Source organism: Nylanderia fulva, unplaced genomic scaffold (genome assembly GCF_048542155.1).
Source record: "Nylanderia fulva isolate GAGA-0341 unplaced genomic scaffold, ASM4854215v1 Scaffold13, whole genome shotgun sequence".
Classification (NCBI taxonomy): Eukaryota; Metazoa; Arthropoda; class Insecta; order Hymenoptera; family Formicidae; genus Nylanderia; species Nylanderia fulva.
Genome location: NW_028189518.1, coordinates 1,935,254 through 1,948,776, shown reverse-complemented (window position 1 = coordinate 1,948,776; position 13,523 = coordinate 1,935,254).

Below are 13,523 nucleotides of genomic sequence, written 5' to 3'. Positions count from 1 at the left end.
TGTGTTCTACGTGGAAAAGATTCAGATGTAAATATCGTGTAGATAATACATGGAGAATAAAAAAAAAAAAAGATACGCGAGCATAATTATGCAACCTATATAGCGCAATCGTATTGTGCTTTTGTGTAAAACAGTAAACGCGTATCGACAGATAAAGCTCCGTTACATGCGCATATATTGCAAAATGTGCATGCCGTGTATAAATGAATAAAATATAACGTAAATTTTTCTTTCGCATTAATTATCTTTCGCATCATGGGCATAGTATCGGCCTGTTATGTAATGGCAGCTCTACTGAATGTAATAATGTATTAATAAACAACTGAGTACATATATATATATATATATATACATGTAATAATTAGTAATATATTACCAAATTGAAAAAAAATAATACATTGTTACGAGTTTGATAAATACGTACGTTGCCATCCCCATTATTACGATATTGCGTGCGTAATAATTTAAAAAAATTGAATTTCATAAAACGCGCGTCTTTGTAAAGCAAAAAAATGTCCTAATAATAGTTAGTTATATTATATTATGTTAAAATTGCATAAAAAATTTTTTTTTCATTTCACATGGAACTGCGTTTTAAATTTATTTTTTAAACGGATAACAATGTAATAATAAAAAAAAAATGTGACTCGACGAGAGCGGGGAGCTTAAATCTTGGAAAAAAATAAAAGAGGAGAGAGAAGAGAGTGGAGAGAAATGAGATGAAAAATCGCATTGCTTGCCACATATTTTCGCGTTATGCGTATCAGATTAGTTAAACAAGATACAAATGCCGTACACGCGCGGCGGTTAATCGTACAGCGTTTATATCGACGGCATTATTCAATCTATCGGATCGATCATATGTATCCGCGCCTGATAAACGCGTAAACGTTATGAAAGCACTTTGGGTATTGATGTTTACTTTGAAAAACAGGATTAAAACGGGTATATCGTGGAAATTCGGTTGATGGAGGAACCGGCGGCGGCCGTGTCTCTCGTTGGACCGAATTTAAATAGTGGCCCAACCATATTATTGTATTAATAAATGGAATTAGCGAAACAGTAAAGTGCTTTTAACGGGCGGTGTCTATCCTGACTTCTCTAATATGACAAATACACTACAGTGCTCCGCCGGTTTCGGCGTTCTTGCATTCATTAAATGACGGTCGCAATGCGCCTCGTGGTTATTAATGGCACCGCGTCAGAATCAATTTTCATTTGTTGAATACTTATGTACGGCGCAATCCAATTTGCACTGTTCCCCGTGAAACCGTCCCACGCCGCGCATTTTACCGTAATTGAAAGCCCTCGAACGCTTCTGACGCCTGAAAAAATACATGCATAAAGAAAAAAGATTCATATATATATATATGTAGCTGATGTTCGCGTTTGTATCAACGTGATGGTGGTCAGTTTTATTTGAAGATAGCTTTAAATATATAAATGCGCGATGTATTATTCTTTTCGCGAGACGTTAATTATTTGAGATAAATATTTATATTCCTCGTCATATGTAAAATTAAATAAATCCGAGACAAACTTTGTCTCTCGTCCAATATATTTATTGCGATTACAGTACGTCGATAAAAAATTAATAAACCAACTTTGTCCGAAGAAGAGATTCCAAGGATCAATTATAGTGGTCTTCGCGTCTTTTCGCGATCAACTCTTGATAATATTAGGGAAAGTTTCGAAAGTCGCTCTCCCTTCTGGAGATAAAAAAAAAAAAAAACAAAGATCTCGCGAAGGTCTCGATATTTGCCAAAGTTGCACAGTTGCACGAAATAAAGCGGCCGAGAATAATACTCTCTCTTCGTAACCCCGGAATCAGCGGAGCGGCACTGGATCTCGAAGAAACCTAATTAACTCCGCGCTTTGGAATTAAATTATTTTTGCGCGGTCGCCGTGAAAAAAAAAAAAAAAAGAGAAAGACAGAGAGACGAAAAACGAAACGGCGGGTAAAGATGACGACGACGTCGACATCGACGACGACGACGAAGAAGAAGAAGGAGGACCGGCAGAAGTAGATGGTAGGGCGAAATGCGCCGGCTCGAAACTACCAAACTACTTTTCAAGCTGCCCCCGCGGCCCTGGCAAGATTATAATTAAAACGTCGCGCGGCTCTGGATAATAAATTAATGCATAATTAACATAGCTAATTATAATACCGGCTGAAATTTTTCTCGTAACTCGTAACACACTGGTCTCTCGCATGCGGAGGCAGTGCAGCCCGGTAATTTATGATCGGACATGAAAAATTACCGTCTCGGGGGGGTTTAATCATCCTCGGACCCCCTTCCCTCGGCCGCTCTTCCACCACTGGCCTTCCGCTAACGAACGCTTGCGAACCATTGCGTCTTTACCTCCTTCCCGCGCGCCAACCTCTCTTATAGCTGGACTTAATAACTTATTATAATGCAATGCGTCGTGCGTGGGTATCTTGCGAAATGTGGTGGCGCGCACGAAGGAGGGAAAAACCAGCTCTGCGAGTGAAACGTATATACGAACGATGGAACGATAAGACGGGTAATGAAAAATGAAAAACGAGAGAAGGGAGAGACGTTTCAAATATACCTATACTTTAAAGGATTTTTACAATTATTTTATAATGATTAATCTTTAACAGGTGTGTTCCGCGATAGTATAACGTAATGTAATAAAGTAAGCTGATGCGATCGGATGAGGTAGCGCGTTATAATTAGCCTTCGATAGTATGACGGTTAATAAAGAGACGCGCGTTCAAGGGCCACTACTATAATGAGAGGATGGACATCGAATTCGGGCGGTAAAAAACTTTCCGTACGGGCGCTTATGCGCGCCACAGCGGTGCAACACGAAGCGTCTGTTAATTGACTTATAAAAAGCTTAAATAATTAAATTAGCATTAAAAGCCGCCGCGAGGCGGCCCTCTGGCCGTCGTATAATTCAACATTGTGCTTTTTTCGTACCGCTGGCAGTAACGTGAAAGCTGCCGCTGGTCTTTTTCAAAGCGAACCCACCGCACGCGCGTTAATTCATTAGTCGTTGCTATACATCGTTTTCGCGAAAACTTCCTGGTTTTTAGATTCTCTCTGTCACACGGTTTCAAACGATACAACCGCGGCGATTCTGTAATAATTTATTACGTAAACGAGTCACTTTTCTTCGTACACCTCCGTGTGCGTTACATAGATTATCGTTTATTGTTCCTCGTATCGGTGCAGCGATAATAATCATTTCAATCACACTTTTGTCGCTTAATTATCTCAAACTCATCAGAATTACAAAAAAAAAAAAAGAAAGAAAAATGTACCTTCTCTATTGTTACATGTTGAAACTATCGATCTCTGTTCCTTTTTTTTTTAGCACAAATACATAATCGAGGGAAAAGGGTTGCGTAAATCTACGCGTCGCGCGCGATTGAACGAGATCCGCCAAAGCATCACTCTTGCCGAAATCTGCAGAATCATCGGCCATTATCCTGGACCGAAATCGCACGATCGCTTAGCCTCGGACGCAACTCGAATGCAGTAGCGTCGTAGTAATTTGTCCGTGTTATTCGAACCGGTCGTGAGGTCGCTACCGCGGTCCGGTTTCCTGTTCCTCCTGTACGCTCCCCATCGGGCACCGACCGAAAATGCAGACAAATGAGTTAAAAAACGCAGTTGCAACGCCTCGCCGTGGCCGAACGTCGGCGAGGGCGGCGTTGCCGACGATTTGACATTGTCGAAAGTTAATCAATGCCCTCCGGCACATATACATATACGCGCGCGCGCGGATACGTACGTATCGCGAGGATCGAGCTCACGATCGCAAGGGAGAAACGTTTGGGCCCGCTCTCTTTCTCCCTTTTTTCCCCCTTTCTCTCTCTTTCTAGCGTCGTTTCGTCAATTTTTTAAAATTAAATCACTATCTGTCCTTGTTAAACGCGCTTCCCGGGCACAACCGGTCTCCACCCCCAACTCGCTGTCATGCCCTGCACTCCCCATTCCTCCCATCGTGGCTTCGCTCGTACGTCGATCCACGTGCTGCGCCTAATGACAGACAGTTGCCGGCCGAAAAAAGTGTGTAAATCCGTGGTGGAACGGCCGCGAGCGAGCGAACGAGTAAAAAGGGAAGAGAGAAAGAGGAAGAAGCATTGGAAGCGCGCGGACGAGAGTCGCGTAAGTGCAGCGAGTTGGGAGAGGGTGGATTTGGAGAACGAGGGAGCGAGAGAGAGAGAAAGGGAGGAACATAGAGAGAAAGATATACGGAAAAAAAAGAGAGAGAGAGAGAGAGACCGTTCCATCGTGCCCGTATATAGATGGCGGCTCGGCCGAGCGGCCATTCCGGTAAAACGCACCGGAATAAAAATAATGGCTGGAAATGGACACGGGGTAGGTATCCCGGCACCTCGTCATTTTTTTCTATTAGCCGAAACTTACAAACACCCGGGGCTTCCGGCCATTTCGGCCGACCCCGCAGACCGCCAAACTGCTCTGCCGGCCGTGTCCGTGCGGCCGTCGAAATTCGAAGCGCCGCGGCCTGTTGTTACCCCTCGCCCCCTCCCCGTTGGCTGTCCTTCCACCCCCGACCCACTCTTTTCCTCCCTTGCTGAAAACGGTGGCCATATTTTTTTTCGAGCAACGAGAAGGAGCCCGGGCACCGCTCGCGCCCGCGATTAAAATGTCATCCGCGTTCTGCAAATGACGCTTTTTTCCGCGGCGCTTTCGGCGTGTCGAGAGCGCGCGACGGAAAGAGAGGGGGAGTGAGACGAGGTAAACACGGAGCAGAGGGATAATTCAACCACTTCGTTCTAGTTATTAATGCCTCCGCTGTGACGGGGAAGTATTTAAACCGCGCGGGTCTTTAAATATTTTAACTCGGGCTATTTTTTTCTGCCGGCGAAAGGATCGTCGCGCTCTAGCGCGTTCCCGACGATTGCGCGTCATATATTTGCCCGCCCTACTTGTCTTTCGCGTTTTGCTCGGTTGTTTTTATCGCTCGTAAAATAACAGTTTTTATTTAAAATAACGTTTACCAAATATAATACACGGCGAGGAATATGTTAGAATATAAATGGTTCATACAAAAAATATAAATAAAGAAGAAAAAATTCTACCCAAATAATGCGATTCTGTTTTTTCATATACGGTGCATCTTGAAGGGCAGGAAGATGATTGTCACGTGGTCGCTATGTCTTCAAATCACTACGCAAGACTGGAAAATTTCTCGCGAGACAATTTCGTTGGACTCCGGCGAATTTAGCATCCGCTCATTCGTATGCGGACCGAACCGAACCTCAAGACATATGCGTAATGTACGCGTTTCGTTAAAATGGCCCGAGCAAAGGCCAGGCGGCAAATTATGCACAATTAACGTCAGTCACTAACGTCCTTCGTTCGAGAAAATATTTACGCATAATTCGGTCTGTAATTTTACTCGCTCATATACATACATATCTTTTTTTTATAATTATGTACAGCAACGTCCGTGTCTCTTACAACTCCCAATTTTCTTCCTATACTTGCAGAATGATTATTATACACGGAAAAATCTGAAAATATATTTATTTGTAAGAACTGTGATATAAATTTGAATAAGAAACATATTATTTTACAGAAAAAATTAAAAAATCTTTCAACTTACATTATCGTTTTAACAAGTCCTTTTCCCCGATATTTCAAGTGTGTGTTGCGAAGTCTGAATACCAAATGTCAAAATAGAGAGCGTGATGTATTTATTTATTATCCAATGTTTTTTCTAAATTATGATTCAGCAAATTTTTTAAGTATGTCAAAATAACTACTGCCTAACAATTCGGTGTCTGTATTTAAATTAATTCCATTTTTCTGTTCTTTAATGTGGATCATTTCAGATATTAGTCTTTTTTGGTAATTCTTTTCATGATCCATAATTTTAATATTGTCCCAGTCAAATGTATGTTGTTCGTTTAGAATGTGTTCCGTGATAACCGAATGTCTAGCAGAGTCTAATTTAATATTATTTTTATGTTCTTTAAGTCTCGTTCCTAACTGTCTTTTTGTCTGTCCGACATATGTGGCGTCACAATCGTTGCAATTCAATTTGTAAATAACGTTAGAATTCGTGGGGCAATTATTTTTGTCCTTTTGAACTCTTATGAAGTCATTTAATTTTTTAATGCAACGATATCCTACCACTACGTCACATTGTGACGCCACATATGTCGGACAGACAAAAAGACAGTTAGGAACGAGACTTAAAGAACATAAAAATAATATTAAATTAGACTCTGCTAGACATTCGGTTATCACGGAACACATTCTAAACGAACAACATACATTTGACTGGGACAATATTAAAATTATGGATCATGAAAAGAATTACCAAAAAAGACTAATATCTGAAATGATCCACATTAAAGAACAGAAAAATGGAATTAATTTAAATACAGACACCGAATTGTTAGACAGTAGTTATTTTGACATACTTAAAAAATTTGCTGAATCATAATTTAGAAAAAACATTGGTAATAAATAAATACATCACGCTCTCTATTTTGACATTTGGTATTCAGACTTCGCAACACACACTTGAAATATCGGGGAAAAGGACTTGTTAAAACGATAATGTAAGTTGAAAGATCACGATAAGATAGTCAGCAACTGTTTCGTCTAGGAATTAATAGAAATATTTAAACGAAAACTATCCGAATAGGGATTCAATAGTGCTTTAAATATTAACGATAAAATTAAGCGCGTCAAAGATAGCCCGATCGATCTCTCGATCCATGCATCGGCCGATCCAGCCGTAATTCGTACGATACGCGCAATGACTATCTAGCGTCCATCACCGCTCGTAGGCGCTCACTCAAAGTGACTCATCAGTAGGAAACAGCGCGTCGATGGCCACCCTCTTACGTTCGAATTGACGTTAATATTACCGGGGCTGCGAACGCAATCGGCCGACATAATAACCGTTTTAGGCGGCTCTCTGACCCGGCGATTCGCCTGGCTGCTGCGACTCCAACGTTTAAGTGACGTTAGCGTTGCGAGCATTAGCTTTGACTCGTTTAACTCGATCAAAGTGAGAATATATCCTTTCTACGAAAGAATCATTTATTTTCGTCTGTTCAGATATTCTACTTTTAGCGTAAGTCGTCGGTCAAATATTTGCGGATTAGTTACGTCCGATTACATGCGTCTAGAAGTCTTGTAAGATTTTTTCATCCAATGCCAAATATATTTATCGTATAAAATTTACAAAAATCTATTGACATTTTTTGATATATTTTACGAATCCGGAAAGAGAGATTTCGAGATACAATTTGCGAAGAAAAATTACGAGAGAGAGATTCTTCGCCGAATTGTCGAATTCACGCGTCGTTGTCCGGTACAATGAATCTTTGGAAAAAGCAAAGACTCTCTCTCTCCGCAGTGTCCCGTCGACCCGGAACGCAAATCTGATTGGCTCATGAATATTAAGTTCGGCCCGCAATTATTATCTGCGTTATAAATCGGGCGACTTGCCTCGCCTGCCTTTCTCGCAGCCATTGCAGCCTCGCTGGACCAGGCCAGCCGTTATTATCCGCGTTCACACACATTCACCCTGGCTATCACGGACACAGACTCGGCTGCAGGCTCATACACATACTCCTCCTCCTCCTCTTGTTCTCGTCCGTACGTCCGTGCACCTTCACGCAACGTTCGCGATTACCCCCAAGTGTTAATTACTAATCTCGCCTCTGCTAATTATAATTAACGCCTTTCGGCCTGGGTTGCGGCTCGAGCGTGTCTGGGTATACGTTGCAAAAGGAAAGGACAGATCGGTGCGAATCGAGTTGTGTTCTTGAGTTCATCTCCGTAAAGGAGATCGGCCGAATGGTTGCGGCTTCGATGGGAATCGCGAGCGAATGTCGGACCGGTTTCACGCTTCTCGCGGATTTCACACGATTTTCGCGCGAGAGGAGGAGTGAAACGGACCATTGGAAATTTTCGCGTAATAAAGGAAACCAAAGTCTCTTTGAACGTAATTTGGATTCGATGCAACGTCCGCGTGCGGTTACCGCAGGTGGGTTTGCACGAATATTTTTTTTCTTTGTTCCATTGGATCCACATCACAATTCAATAAAATAAAATTTATAAAATATTTATATTATTTTCCGATAAATTTGAATTTCTAATAATTTCTTCAAGAGTCAACAATTTATAATTTTGCTCGTAGAATTGATTGATTGACGAATAGATCTTAAAACGAAATAAATATATCGAAAAGAACTAGAAGACTAATAATAAGCAGGTCATGGAGAGAGGTGACAATATTCGTAGGTATTACTGGTAATATAATGGACCTACATAAACGAGCAATTTAATTAGTTGGTAAAAGTTACATTTATTATTGAGTAACGGAAGCATATTATGAGTAGATTTTTACGACTGTACGTAGTCTTTATCGGTACTAGAAAAATTGACAACCGTAGGAAAAATATATACGTTAGATGCTAATGAGCTAAACATATTAATAACAATTATTTATACTAATTTTGTTTACTTCCGATCGAACCAATATCAACGCTTTCTTCCGTGTAAACGACGTTATGCGGAGAGACAATTTCTTCGGTAGAAGGCGAGAAATTGTTGATGCAGATTAACAAGTGCGTTGATACCATTTTATGTCGTCAGTTTAACTGTATTTAGTTATTTTGCAAACAGTAGAAGAAGATCTCTTGTTTAAGATCAAATGTTTTGAATATATATATATGTGTGTGTGTGTGTGTGTGCCGCGAGCCAATTGATATGCGACCGCCACATTGCGTTTTCGCAGGAACGCATTAGGCTCGCACGTCACATTATCATCGGCATTTGGGTCTGTGAGCGAAACCTACCAGAGGACTACCTGCTGCCGTCGTGGCGCGTCTCTCGGCAGCTCCCGCGGCACTATAAGCCCGGTACCTCATTAAAATATGCAAATACACAGTTCTCTCTCTCGGGTCGTCCGTTCCGTTTCCTTGGCTACCCCTCCCTCGCGCGCGTATGCGTCGAAATGTTTACGATCACGGCGAAATTAAAAGTACCGCTAAAATATTGCCCCTAATACGTATGTGGTCGCTGCCTGCTATCCGTTGCCGTCGCGTCGTTCATCCTGGACCCTCTGCAACTTCCCCTAAAGCCAGCCCGCTACCGTTGTTGCTCTCGGAACGATGGCACGCAAGACTAAAAGACTGACGACGCTCCCTGAAAATGAGTACGGACTCGCACAGCCGGTTGGTGACACTTTGCGGGTGTGTAATTTAGCCAAGGTTTTTCCCCCCCGACGTACACGGCGCCGATTGCTCCGGTCATTAGTTAAATTAGGCTAACGATCGCGAGACGCGTCGCCTTATCTCTATTGAAAAACGAACGAAAAATAAATCAGAGATAAATCTCCTACTGGAAGAACGTTCAACTTCATCGGCATTCGAGATAGTCCTCGATAGGATTCGTCGTCTATCTTCGATGTGTATTCGAAAATATTTTCACGGAATGTTCGTCGCGAAATTTTTCGCCCTCAGTTGATTGGTTCCATTGATTCATCAACAAAATCCTCGGCAAGAAGGACGGAGTCAAGGATTTAGCTGTTGCGGATGACGAACGATCGCGATAAACAAGTTCGAATTGATTTACGAAGGAGGCATGGGTGCGTTGCAGTTCGGAAGATTGGAAGACGTTGGGTGACGAACCAAAGGAGGAGTGAAGTTTCGAACATCTTGAGGCCCTCGCAGCAATTCCGCCGCGTCTCCTCGCGGTCCGATTGGCCGACAAACCCCTGGCGCATACCGGGAATCCGTCGTGCGTGCAACCGCGATGATTTTTACGATCCCGATCCGCTAACGAGTAGTCCAACGCCTATTCCATCGGGAATCTTATGCGGCGATAATTCTTCATTATCGTATATTGTTGCGCGACGGTGTCGAGCGTGCGCTTGCTTGCGCTCGTCTAAGTCGCAGAATGCCTCTCCGCTTCGGGGCTGCATATATGTACGCGTCGAAATGCCGTTTTTTCTCTCTCTTTGTTACATTAGACCGCATTGCGAAGTAATCAGAACGCGCTTTTAATTGCCATCGTTTTTGTCAGGTTAAATTTGACGTTTATGAGCGGACAGTATAACGCGGCCGGCGGATGAATAATCAGCCACAAAGTAGTCGATACGAATCCAGTATTCATTACGACGCTACCTGTCTGCCGTCTGTTTCTCCTTGGCGAGGCTAAAACGAGCTTTGAGTGACGTAGTAACTTGAGTTTTTTCGTTCGAATTAATTGTATGCGAGAATAGTCGTATTCTCGCGTAATTAAAACGATGAATGATAGAAGCTTGAATCAGCAAGCAATTCAAAGTGTTTAAATTTTTGATAGTATTTTATGTCCAAATCAGAGACAGAAAGAAAGATGAGAAGCAAGTTTTACACGTGCATTAATAATTCTTTCAAAAGAGAATCGTATGTATTAATGTCAAATGCAAGTGATGTATTAAAATGTTCTTACATAATATACTAATAATATTTTGAAACAAGCGACGCAGTATCGATAATATAATTTTGCCGCTTTGGATGAAGGCTCATCTCAGGCGTCGTCGGGACGACATTTTCGAGGATTAATAATCAGAATATTAATCTGCTTTCGTTGGTTAGATATTTGTTAATGAGCGTGAAACGAGTTCCTCAAGGAATGCTCCTTGAACGCGATCACAGAGGACAGCTGGCTGTAGTTTTCGTATTATGCGATTAAACATGATTTATTGCTGTAAATGCGCCTTCCGTGCTAGTAATTTCATCGGCACGTAATGGTATCTCTTGAAATAAAGAGAGAGAGAGAGAGAGAGAGACAGATGCGGGAGGGAAGTAGAGGGAGAGTGAGTTCTGTAGACGGAGAATCGAGCGTAGCAGTCACATGGACAAAGAAACGCGATCCCTCCGACGACGTGCTAATTATGCGGAGCAAGCGCGACCTTCTTCGTATAACATTGAAACGCTTCATTTGGACGGGTTCCCAATTGCCCGCCGCGATATAAATGCCGCGACAAGTCGCGGCGAAGGGTGGATGAGCTATGGCCTCGCATTCCTTAAATTTACGCGCGATTTTATGACGCGAGCATTTTAATTGTAGCCTTAATGACGCGTCTCGCTCATGATTTTTTCTTTTTTTTATCATCAAACGGCCTAATCTTCGATCTTTTTTTCTACTTTGATAGTGTGCGTGAAACATCCACGTTGCGACTCTTGTTTGTAATATTAATTTATTTTATTTATTTATATTTGTTTTTTTTTTTGGGAGCGATTGTAAAAAGCTTGAATCTCCAATGAGAGAGACTCTCATCTGCTGTGTTACCGGTGAGACGTCGCTTTTCGCGGATCATCGGCCCCCGCGGCACCACGTTTCCACGGAAGCGACATAAATCTTTGTCGTCGCTGCCGCCGCGAGGAGTCTCGTACAGCCTCGAAAGCACTTAATCACAGTTACCCTTATTGAGCTTACAGATTTATCCACGCCCAGTAGCCTCGGTCCTATCATGCCGGGCGGATGATTACTCAGCTGCGTACCAAATGATGCGCAGGACCAAACTGGAAGGGTACAATAAAATGCTAGAGGCCACTTCATTATACCGTCCTCATTATGCAACGCATTTAAATAATACGCGAAATAACAATATTTTTTGTCCTCGTGCGCAAAGTTGATATCTCGCGCTCTGATAGCAGAAGAAACGGAGAAAAGACTTTCTCTCTCGCGGAAAGCTGAAATCCGGAACCAACGAGAACGGGTTACGGTCGCGCGAAATCGCGTTAATAAGTCCCCGGCACGAAAATCGAAATTAATATCGCATCACCATTTATCTTACCTGCGGTAATTTATCCCGCTGCCTCTCTCCCACCCCCATATTCGTATATCGTTGCGCGAATACTCCATCGTCGTCGTTCTCTTCCTCGGGGGTATATAAGCGCGGCGATTTTTGTTAATGCGTAATTGAATTTACGGAGCGTGTCTACTAGATTGTATCTGGGCTATAGATTTCAGCCGGGCGATAACCTTGGGAAGGCGTGGACTGCGGCTCGATTCAATTCCCATTTATAACACCGTCACATCGAAAGTGGCGCCGTAAGTATCTGCAGCCGATTGTAAATACACACGTGTCCCGCGGATCGCACACACGCGAGGGAGCACGTGTACAGGGGGCTAACACACAGCGCAGCGGTAAAATTCAATCAACTTCTTGCTTTTTTTTCTCTCTTCCTCACGCGTTTTCACCCTCTTCCTCTTCTTTTCTCTTCCTCGTCCCTCTCTCTCTCTCTCGCTCTCTCTCCCTCGGCCCCGGCTCGACACTCCAGATCCCTCGTCAAATACTCGCAGATACTACACGCGGACCCCGTCCCTTTCTCGTCATCCGCCGCGGTAGCGAGTTACGCGCGCGCGCGCGGCGATCCTTGAGAACTCATTAATATTCGTCCTGTAATTGATACGTACCGATACCGATCGCGGGAAAAGGTATGACCTCGCTGAGCAAAAGTTAATAACCCTCGTTAATTCGCCGGACTTACTCGCCGGTAATGAGTGAGCCGACTGCGTATAATAACTCGTGGATCTTCGCTTCGATTGAGAAAAAGAGAAACTGTTCTACGAGGACTCTGTTTAATACCTGATTAAACAGGCGCAGCGACTTTGTGATCGAGAACGAGCCAAGTGCCTCGCTATCCAGATTTAAATATATCTTCAAATGCAGGTATTATCTTACATCAATTTTCAAATCTGCAAAACATCGTCTTTGGATTTTAATGGAATCATTAAATGTGCGGAAAATGTATAAAATTTCGTGGTTTTTCTACACATTTTTTTTCGAACGGCCTAAACAAGTACAAGAGTATAGAACATGGACTCTTTTCAAATCTCTGATTATCATTTAACGAGGTAACGCACCTCGGGCAAATTGTCAGAGTCGGGCGTCGCCTCTGTAACGCAATAGCGCGTGGGCCGCGCGTAACGCGAATGTTAATTGTTTACCGATCATACTTTACGAAGGCTATCATTCAGGTGCTCTCCTAAGGCGTGCACCGATTCGATATTTTCTAACGAGTACCCACCGCCGAGTGCACCGCCGCGAGGTATCGACAACTCGATCGGCGAAGCCCGAGGCGGACATTGCCTTTCGAAATATTCTACGTGACTGTGACTTGAGTACGCCAGGCGAGGCAGGTTAATTTCGTTATTACGTACGCTATTTCCGTTTTCAGCTCATATAAATCGCGCTAAATCGTAAATAAACGAGATGGATGATATATTCGCGGATGAAAGAGAAACGCGGTTCAAGCAAGTATTTTTCAAGTATAAATTCAAGATGTGAATAAAGAAACTATACGAGTGTGAAAGTAGAAATAAATTACTGATAACTAGAATAAGTTGATTCCTTTGGTTACGTTTATTAAGGAGGAATCAATTAATTCTCGATTAATTCTAACACGAAGGAAAACGATGCCATTTTCAGATACCTAGTATCGAAAGATGAGATACAAAGCTACTCTTTAGAAATTGAACTAATTTCATAAGATAATCCCGAAC